This window comes from Thunnus thynnus, chromosome 14 (assembly GCF_963924715.1).
Source record: "Thunnus thynnus chromosome 14, fThuThy2.1, whole genome shotgun sequence".
Taxonomy (NCBI): domain Eukaryota; kingdom Metazoa; phylum Chordata; class Actinopteri; order Scombriformes; family Scombridae; genus Thunnus; species Thunnus thynnus.
In genome coordinates, this window is record NC_089530.1 from 18,334,396 (window position 1) to 18,345,009 (window position 10,614).

Here is a 10,614-nt window from a genome sequence, read left to right on the forward strand (position 1 = left end):
ATATTCATCTGTGCTCTTCATTTCAAGTTAAAGAATGAAGCCAAAGCAGAAGTCACCTTTTTGTGTTTGTGTGCGTGTCAGGGTTCGTACACCTTTTCCAAAGTCAAATTCAAGCACTTTTCAAACATCTTAAAGGTGCATTGTCAAGCTTTTCCAGCACCTTGCAACTGTGGTAAATTACACATTGATCAGCCTTCCAACACTCAGCATGAATAACACACTGGACAATCAATGAATGCTCTTGAAAATCAAAACAATACCAGTAATTTGAGTTGACATGTGAGTGCCCTTTATCTCCTTGAGTTGAAAAAACTGCATTAAACAACACAAAATAGTGCAAAAAATATATTTGGCCTATCCAAGGTTAGGCCAAATAGGATAGGGACAATTAGGGAGTGTCTTTCAGTCCTTGAGTTTGTCAGTTAGCTATTTCTCTACAGTCTCCAGACTTCTTTACTTTTCTTTCACAGCTCTTTGAAGGCCATTTGACTTTGAGGTAAAGCTCAGTTTTCAGAACAGTGGTGAGTTTTTGGGTCCTTACCTCTTTGATCTTGAGGAGCACCCTTGGATCCAGAACAGACAGGCTTCTCACAAGAAGATATTGAGTCAAGCTTTTCAAAAAGCATGGAAACCATCTTCAGCATCTTCAACTTGCAGTTCTGCCTGAATTTCAGCCTCAGCCTCTCAGCACTTGAGTTCTTCTTCATGTGGGCCTCCAGGGCTCTCTCTGTGACAAATCCCATTCCCAGTTTGGTGACATCCATTTTGTTGACTAAGTCAGCATAGTCAACTTGGAGAAGCTCTACTGTGGTAGTTGCATTTTTCATGATACTGGGCTTGATAAACTTCTTCATTAGACTGCTCAGCATATTGGTGAGATCCCCACTCATAAACAGCAGCATGGGTTTGTTGGTCTGGTATGACCTCAAAAATGGTGTGATTTCCCTAGCCACCATTAGAAAGAAGTTGAGCTTTGCTAGGAAGAGGTCATCTTGAACAATCATCCGAGCAGCCTGGAAAGACTTAGTAGATGATTATGTTACAGTTTTCATTTTAGCAGCAGTGATGTACATTTTCAGAGAAGGCAAAATCTGTAGGGCACACTCAGCTACCTCCACATTTATCAGCCATCTATGACTACAGAAGTCAAGAGGGAAGGAAGAGTAACCAGTGACTACTGGATCGTCCTCCCTAGGGGCTGGAACATCCTTGGATAACCTTTTAAGGCTTGACAGAGCATTTCCCAGTTCCCAGTCTGTGGTTGCACACTCTGCTCTGAAGGAATTGTGTAGAATATGCAAACTACAACTTCCGACATTTAGCATTTTCTTGTTTGTTTGTTCTTCTATGTTTTGCTGGTACAGGAAGAGGAGCTTCCAATTCACATTTGGGCCAATCATAAACAGCTGAATCAAGTTTTGGAAGTCAATATGCGAACACACTGTCTCAACCTTCTCATACATTTGTTTTGCAGTATTATAACCGATGAAAAAAGATGTCCGATACCTTGAGTTTACTTCATTGCCATTCTAAAATCTGATGTGCATGTCAAGCTGGCATTTCTTTATTTCCTGATTGAGACTTTCATCAAACTCAAGTTCATATCCAGACTCTTTCTAGGCTTTGGTCTTCATTAGGGAAGAGAAATGAGGAGCTATCCCAAATGTGGAAATAAACTGTGAACTATGTTCTCACATCATTTGTAGGAATAGTGGCTGGTTACAACTTTTGTTGCCCAGCATATTTCTGCTTTAAGTGTTGGATTAGAGCTAACAAATTGTTTTATGGTGCTTATGGTGTTGTTGGTTGACTGGTGTGGATTGGCTGAAACTGGGGATGTAGAGGGCCAATTCCTGTCGCTACTTGACTGGCTGCTTCCACTGTACTGGCTTTCACTACACTGCTGGTAGTTGACCTGGATGTAGCTATGCTGCTTCATGCATTGCTCATCTGCTGGGAAAAAATCCCCCAATGCAGGACCTGGATTTAGGATCAGATCTTGATGCTTCTTTCCTAAATAACAAACAAACAAAAAAAGAAAAAAAAAAGGTGGATAAAGTTATCAAAAACAGTGTTTATCAGTTTACCCCCACTGATTGCACTTAATTTCTTAAGACTGATTTTAATAATGGCCTACTGCATATTGTTTATTGATATTGATAATTTATCTAAATGAATCATTATGAGTCAATAATATTAAGATGAATTTGTATTTCATTTTCATTTATATTTTGAAATTATATTTAATAATATTGCCCATGAATTTCTGAGCCTAATGATGGTCTACACCAGAATGTGAGTAGTAGACTAACCTGAAACACTAAAAAAATCTAGTAGGCTACACCTTAAAATGTTATACATTCTGCTGGCTATGACCCACACACTGGTGAAACCAAAACATCCACCACAAGGTCAGTGAGTGATAGCGTTGACATTTCATATGGTCCATAGTAAGAGATGATGACAGGACAACAAGGGGGGAAATGAAACTGAGTCTGTAGTTTACATTTCCAAACTGTCTGTAAAGCGTAAGCCAACTCAGTTATATCATTAGCCTGCAAAAACACCAGATAAACAAACTTATAACCAACTTTAAAGTAATGTTAGCCTGATCAAAAATCCCCTACTACTGCTGACCTTTTACAGGGCTTAAAAAAGCACAGACTCTCCCATGGTGGAAAGTCGCAAGTCCTTTATGCAGACTTTACAGAGGGTTGCTTGAGGATTTGGTCCTTGTTTCAACCATGATTTGTATTCATTTTCAAGCCAATGCTTATTGAGACGGCAACCTCCTGGCATGTTATCATCTGTTAGCGTCAGTTCCACCAGAAGGCATACATCAAAGAAGACTGACAGATCACACATGCACAGAGTGGCAAGCGAGGCTCAAGCGGAGTTTCCTTCATTTTGTGCAAAAGGCAAAAGCAATTAGGCTCTCTCGCCGACTTATTTTATTTCTTTATCTAAAAAGCAAACTACAATACAATATACAGTCAGATAGCGATTTATAATGGAAGTAATGCAATTACAATTTCAAGCAGTTTCAAGAACTTTATTCAAAATCCAAACACTTTTCAAACCTTGAAAAAACCACATTAAAATTCAAGTGTTTTCAAAGATTTCCAGCACCCATATGATCATTTGTTTTGTATGTTGTGTGTTGTTTGTTGAATTACAATAAACATTTGATCATAAAAAAAAAGTTATATGGCTAATCATGTTAACCCAACTACCCAACACAGTGCATACTTTAGATCAGAACAGTTTAAAAAGGGAATTTAAAAAAGAATGGAGAAAAGTATAATAGACTTGGATTTCATTAGTCGCTTCAACAATGCACTGAACAATTTTACAAACACAATTAACCCTGTGCTATCCACACAGTTCACTTCGTTAGAGAATAATTGAAAATCAGACCAAGAGAGCTTTTTTGAAACACTGTTTAATTTAAGCTCTAAAGTTGTAGATTAGAAGCCAACATCATCAGGGAAAGGCAAATTAAGTCACACAAAAATCCTTATTGAGCTATTTATTAGAGTTTTATTGTTGTATGAGTATAGCATGATGTGTCTGGTACTGCGTGAGTGCTCTCTCACAAAACAATGGGGTGTCATTTAGTATTCATAAGCATTGTTTCATTGGTGAATAAATGACTTTTTTTCACTGTTTGCATGTATAGCCTTACTCTTGTTTTTCTCCAATGTATCCTTGTGCAGGAGAAAGTCTTCAGATAGCAGTTGCTATCAATTAATATTCAAGAAGTCCTGTTTTGCACATACATCCATCATTGTCCACATGCAGGCATTTTGCTGAAGTTCCTATAGATTCATTGTCCTTGCAAGTGCCCTTGGGTACAGACAAAAACAATATGGCAATCATCAATTCTGCATTAGCATTTTGATGCCAAGAAACACATTTGAGTGGCTGCATTCATCCTATTATATCACCATCTGGTGTCATACATAGAGAAAGTATAACACCACAGAAAAAGTATAACATCAAAGGAAAACAATCCATTTCAATCCAAATGAACAGATTCACAGGAGCAACTCACTGGCCAGCAAACTACCCAGAATTGATAAAGCAAAGTGAAAAGAGCTGCTGTTATCAAAGAATAATCATAATTTTGTTAAACATCCAAGACTCACACAAAGGAGCTTGCATGCCTCCAATACCTTATCTTATTGCTCATCTGAAAGAAACTTTAAAGAGATGATGATGACGTGACTCTGTAATAGAGTTCACCTTACATAAAAGATTAATTTATCCCTGTCTTAATGTATATGATAATGGAATAGCAAATGGGATGCCCTAAAAGAAATGGTTGTGCCACTCTACAATATCAAAGTCTAAGATGCATGATTAATGTCTATCGGGAAAAAAGCACTCACAGAAATGTGCAGTAGACTAGTTTTAGAGTTTAATACACTCAGCTTGGCGGTACAACCTTCCCTGTGTTTGTGTGGAGGGCATATTATGAGGGAGATCACCAACCTTTTTGTGTTTCAATGGATTCAATTTTTCATATGACAACCTGACAAACATTTGGTGCTATCTTGAAAGGTCAAAACCAATTTCACACAACATATCAGTTGTATCAGAATAAAATGGTGGAATTACATATAATAAGTGAATGTATTGATTGATTCTTTTGCTTCTGAGTAATGGAAACTAAGGAAAACATTCATCATACTTTACTGTATTGCAGCGCACATGTGCTACAGCAGTGGTTCACAAACTTTTTCACATCAAGGACCCCTAAACTGACTCAAATTAGACCACAGACCCCCATTTTATTAGATTTTGTCCCAGGGTCCCCCATCTGTTAACATTTTTGACTTTTAGATGTTTTATTAGAGAAGGTCTATGAAACCCATGACCAAAATAGTCATATATTCTGTCATTGTGTTACTTATGGATGGAATTATAGTGAAAATAAATTATTCTCCTTTTTGCTGGGGACACCCTGGAACCCCCTCAAGGACCGCTGGGGGTCACCAGACCCCACTTTGAGAACCACTGTGCCACAGGATCAAACACGTTATTATAATATGGAATATCTCTCACATCATTAAGTAGCACAGTATGAGTTAAGCACCTTTCATCATCTCGTTATATAACATGCAATCACGATATAAAATAAAACTGTCTCACCTTTAAGAATGTGGCTCAGTAATTAGCTTTTCACATAAATAGCTAATTAAGTAGCATTTATGATTTTCATTTCAGAGAAATTTGTCTTTGCTCAGTCTTCTAAGAATAATTGTTACTCAGGGCCTTTGTGTCTGTGAGAAATAATATTAGTGATAATCCATGTCAAATGTATATGCAGTTCCTCCTGAATTTAGTTTAGATAGTGTATGAAAATAATAGGAAAAAAGAGAATATACAGTATATCCTTGAATACTATATAAATGTACCATTAACACACTGCAGTAGGGAATAAGTCTTGGTTGGTGTTCGTTTCTCTGTAACTTTGCAGTTAGTGATGCGTTTTAGCCCAGCAGCTAAAATACCAACCCACTGCTAGTACATCAGCACAGGCATCCAATAGCTTTCTCCACAATTGGCTCAAATGGACTCGAAATGGAGTCATTTGGCTCTCTTTGGCTGTCCATGCACATGCCTGTCTCCAGGAGATGGCTTGAGGGGAATTTTAAGTCTGTCTGTCCTTCCATTGCACATATAACAATAAAAAGTAGGCTAAATCTTGCCACAACTTAAAAGAAAAACGCATTAGAAAACAGGAGCTGTAATGAAGACTGGCAGATAGGGTAATCCATTCTGGTTGTCCAAACAAAAAAAGGTCAATAGCTTAAGTGTTCGGAGCTCTTAACAGGAGAAAAAAACTGACCTGCCACAAGCTGTCTGGGGCACCCACAGCCTAACTTAATTTCCTGGCTGCTGATCAGGACAGGATTGGATCAACTTAACTTGATATAGGTCAAGGGAATAGCAAACATCTGGAGCCAGTGGTGGGTCGTGACATGATAAAACCCCATCTATAGGTGCCAGCCTCTATAGTTTAACTGTTTATAGATCTTCTCATCCCATCTAATTATTGTTTTGGATCACATGCAGTGATCTGCGACATTCCCGCCCCTTCTTCGCCATCAGTGATTCCGCAGTAAGCCTCACATACAGAGGGTGACTGCAGCGGCACTTTCCACACAAATAGTCAGAGAGAGGTCATTTAGGGCAGGGATGATGTCACACTCACACCCTTTTAGCCCTTTATTCTGTCTCCTAGCAGAAACAGCAGCACACTGTAAAAGAGATATTTAATTTTAGTGATTATTGGATCTCCCTATCATCTGCAGTTCTTTTATTTTTCTTTTCAAAGTTCATCACGGGTAAGGGTGTGATGAAATTTCTGATTTATTAAAACTTATTAAAAGCAAATTGTGCTTCTCTACAGTGCTGTTTTTGTTGCCAATGCAAGGACAAAGGCCAACAAAGAACAATTTATATCACCATCGCACTGGTGAAAGATTAAAGGTTTATGTTCTTGCACTATAAATTGAATATGGAGGATGTTTAAAATTGTATACTTTATGTTAAACAAGTCTTATTTTTAACCAAACGTTGCATGTGCATGTATTAATAATAACATTCCAACTCTGCAAATTGGTCGAAATGTTTTTAGCATAACTACCACTGAGGGATTTTTACACAAAAAAAAAGCCCTGTAAGCAATATTTCTCCCCTCTATTGGATAGTGTTGTGCCTAATAGGATTATGCAAGAAAAGGCTGTGTGTGATGGAGAGGAGGGGAAACTTCCGTGATTTACAAGCCTGACAGGAACAATTAGGAGGGCACGCTCAGTGGGCTATTACTCAACACAGACAAAATGAAAAGGCTGCGTTTCATTTACATCAATGCAGCCATGAGGGGAGCAAGTGGAAGTGTAACTGAAAAGAGATACTCTTTGTTTCCAACTAGAGAGCCAATTGACAGCTGAAATAGCCCCTGCATTTATATTTGGTATGTTGTAGTCAAGATTTTTTTGGCACAGATATGAGCACCATTTTTTACAAAGTGGGCTATCTGACAAATCTACTGGGAAGTTCGAGTGTTTGAGTTGTTTCAGTATACTTGAGTCTGGACTTCTAAATGTATCAAGTATTTCAAGTTTTCCAGGACTGGGTTTTGGGCACCTCTCAGGCTACTATAATGCAGGACACTCTAACCAAATGTGTGTGTATCAAGTAGTAGTAAATACATTTTTTGCTCCATTATCCTCCTAAAATATTAGACTGTATGCTAAATAAAGATGACAATTTATTAAATCAATTTGTTTTTTTTAATTACTTACTATGACAGTTGTGTTGATGCTAAATGTGTATGATTTTTACAGTAAATAAAGAAAAATACCGACTCATATTTGTATCTTCAGTTTGTATTTCTGTCCTTTATCGCTGGCAGCTAGTCTGGTGACATATAAAACAACGCATGCAGGAGAAAGCAAGGGTTTTTATTAGTGTTGAACTTTCAAGCACGAGTATATGGCTACTTCCTGGAGGCAGATATAATGAAAGTAGCAGCGTGCACAGCTCCAAATCTTGAACACTGCATCGAGTGCACGTTTATGGTAAGAATCAAAATAAAAAGAACATCGGCACTCACAGATCAATAGTCCTCTTTTTTATTGTAGGCAAAAACAAACACATTTTGGCTAGAAGCCATCATCAGCGTACACATATGCATTTGTTTTTGCCTACAACAAATAAGAAGACTATTGATCTGTGAGTGCTGGTGTTCTGTTTGATTTTACTTCCTGGAGGCAGTATGTACCAGAACAGACCTGATACGTATGGAATCCACTTTGGATTCGTTCGTTCATTTTATGCCAGCACTATTCTGGACACTTACAGAATGCAACCTATGTCTAATTCAGACATCGAACATGCTGCAAATATAGAGGGCCACTGCTCATTATCAGCTGAATGTGTGTATTTGTTGTACGGTACAATGCATTACAACTGGTGGGATGATATATGACATGACACCACCGTACAGGGCTGTCGTTTCCTGTTACACACTACAGTCTGTAATTAATATATGGTAAAGGCTTTTTTTCTGTGAATCTAGCCCAATGGGATGAACAGACTATAGACTTAAAAGTAAAAGCCTAAAAATGAGATGAGCGGATGGGCATCCGTGCTGCAGCTACAGAATGATTATTACTTTTAGATAATCCTGTAATGGCATCCATTATCATTCTTCCCATGCAACACATTCTGGCAGTATTTACTTGAACATGACTGAGTGCAGGTAGATAGAAGTCTACAAACAGGAAAGCACAGCGAGAGGCAATTAGAGCAGCTGCAGTATTTCTTGGCTGGCCTAATGGGTCACGTGTGAATGCAGCAACGAGGGACTTCCAGCAGCTCCAGTCCCCACATCTGCTGAATAAATGAAGAGATCTCTCCAAAAAGCACAATGTTCGTTGACAGCCGATCAGAGTAGTGGGGAAGGATGCGTGTGTGTGTCTGCTTATTGAATGGTTTATGTTTAATCACACACCCACCTGCTCCTGCAGGATTTTGGACTGTTACCGCCAGCTTCTCCAAAAGCGCCATCCCATTTCCCATGGCTCCCGCTGAGATTCTTATCACCGCCACCCTCAACAAAGTTTTCTGTTGAAAATTTGTCTCCCGCATCCCACTGTGAAGATAAAACACACATAACCTTTATTGTTTTTTATAGTCTAAAGAATTTATAATTCAGTTTGATGTTTAAAAAGCTACCTTTTTTAGAAGATGTGAGCTGAAAATAAGCCTTAGCAGTGGTAAAAGAAAAAAAAACATTGAAATAAATACATTTTAACTCTATGGTTAAGGTTTGTTTAGGTTGAGGGACAGATCATGGTCTGGTTTGGGTTAAAATGACTACTTCCTTAAGGTTATGGGACCTTAATCATGGTTACAATAATAGCTTATAATGAAACAATTGTGGTCATGATTGTAAAAAACAATGTTGCCTTGTGGTTGAAAACGGAAAATGATCTCCAATGTTAAAGTCCAATATTTTGTTGACCCATTCATCCACTCTGACGTCCTATAACATCACCTGATTTCCTCCATCACTAGAGGGCTTCTGTTGAACATAAATGTATGACTGATCCTGTTGTTTTTCATCGTCCACATATCTATATTACAAAACAGATATTTTGTCAATTACCTCCAAAATGGCCCATATAAATGTTGCTTTTAAATCTGCAACCACTATACTTAAGGTTTAGGCAACTAAAACTAATACCTGTGTTTACAACCAACATTGACTGTTGGTTGGAAAACAGTCTTCCACCCTGAAATCTTCCCTCATTACTCAAATAACTGCAACAGGTCACTGATGAAAAAACTATAAATATACTATAGGTCGTTTTAGGTTTGAACAAAGAACCCTCAAAGCTGACCATGATGACGGTCTAAATTTGACAGTTGCAGAGCTAGTTTTATTGTTTGAAGATTAGTTTTTTTTAGGGGTGACAATTTCAAATGATACTGATGCTCAAATGAAGTTTCCTGAATGTAACTGACCACAGGACTAGTCCAAACTGAACTCAAACACAATGTTATTTGGTAGAGCATTTGTGGAAATTATCCAAATAGAGGCCAATGTGTTTACATGCATGGTAAAGACCAATAATGACAGCCTGTCATGTTTTCATTTATGATATTTGCATTAATCCAGCCATTGGTATTAAGCTTCATCTTTGATGATAAATGATGTGAATCAAAATTAGTCTATGCTCCTCTCACCTTATCTTTATGAGAAGTCATCCAAACCCTGGATGTAATACTAGTGTTAAACAATCTACTAACTGAGTATCACTTACAGTTATCTACATTGCAAAGAAGCATGGTTAAAGGGGGTTATTAACAGGAAACACTGACAATTGCTATGCTGCACCTGACACAGATACAAGCCACTAGCTGAGCCGAGACGTTACCTTTTTGGCAGCTGAACATCATCTCTCTTTCCTCAAACAACGTTTCACTCACTACTCTTCATTAGCATGTTATCCAATTCCCTTGGTTAAGCAAGTGCATACTATTAATAATTTAAAGTTCTTTTGTTTTTTTGTTTGCTTGGAATTGTATATTTAAAATATCTGTGTGCGATCATTGTCATTGTTTCTAAGCAACCAGGGTTCCCTTCAAAAAAAGCAGTATTTTTCTAAAAGAGAGTGGAACCAATTGGCTGGAAACTAACTGGATGCATAATGATCATCTTCACAGATTAGAAACTTTTTTTTTTTTTGACAACGACCACAGTCTTTTACAAAAAAATGCCCTGAAGCGTCAGGTATACATTGGTTAAAAAATATCTTGCTAATTTGGTTTTTCAGCGGAGAAACATACATTTTTTATTCATGGGTTTGGGAATGAACAACAAATCAGTGTCATCGGCTTGTTTTTGGGAAGGTTGTCCACTAAACTATATATTTATGTCTTCCACATGTTACAAACTCTCACCTTGAGTCTAAAGAGTGACACTTAAATTGGATTGACATCAGAGACGCTATAATTTTACAACCCACAATTTGCCTGCTGTTTGAACACAGAACTCTCTGTAGACAAGCCATTGTTGCTGCTAGCTCTCAACAA

At 37.8% G+C, this 10,614-nt stretch overlaps 1 long non-coding RNA gene across 1 annotated transcript; it reads right to left on the minus strand.

The window, feature by feature from the left end:
* Nucleotides 1-1,379: 1,379 nt before the first annotated feature.
* On the minus strand, nt 1,380-10,297 carry LOC137197633 (uncharacterized). Its single transcript, XR_010931491.1, has 3 exons — nt 9,957-10,297; nt 8,532-8,668; nt 1,380-2,013 (listed from the first exon to the last, which is right to left on the minus strand). It is a non-coding gene; the product is annotated as an uncharacterized lncRNA (long non-coding RNA).
* Between the last annotated feature and the right edge of the window lie 317 nt (nt 10,298-10,614).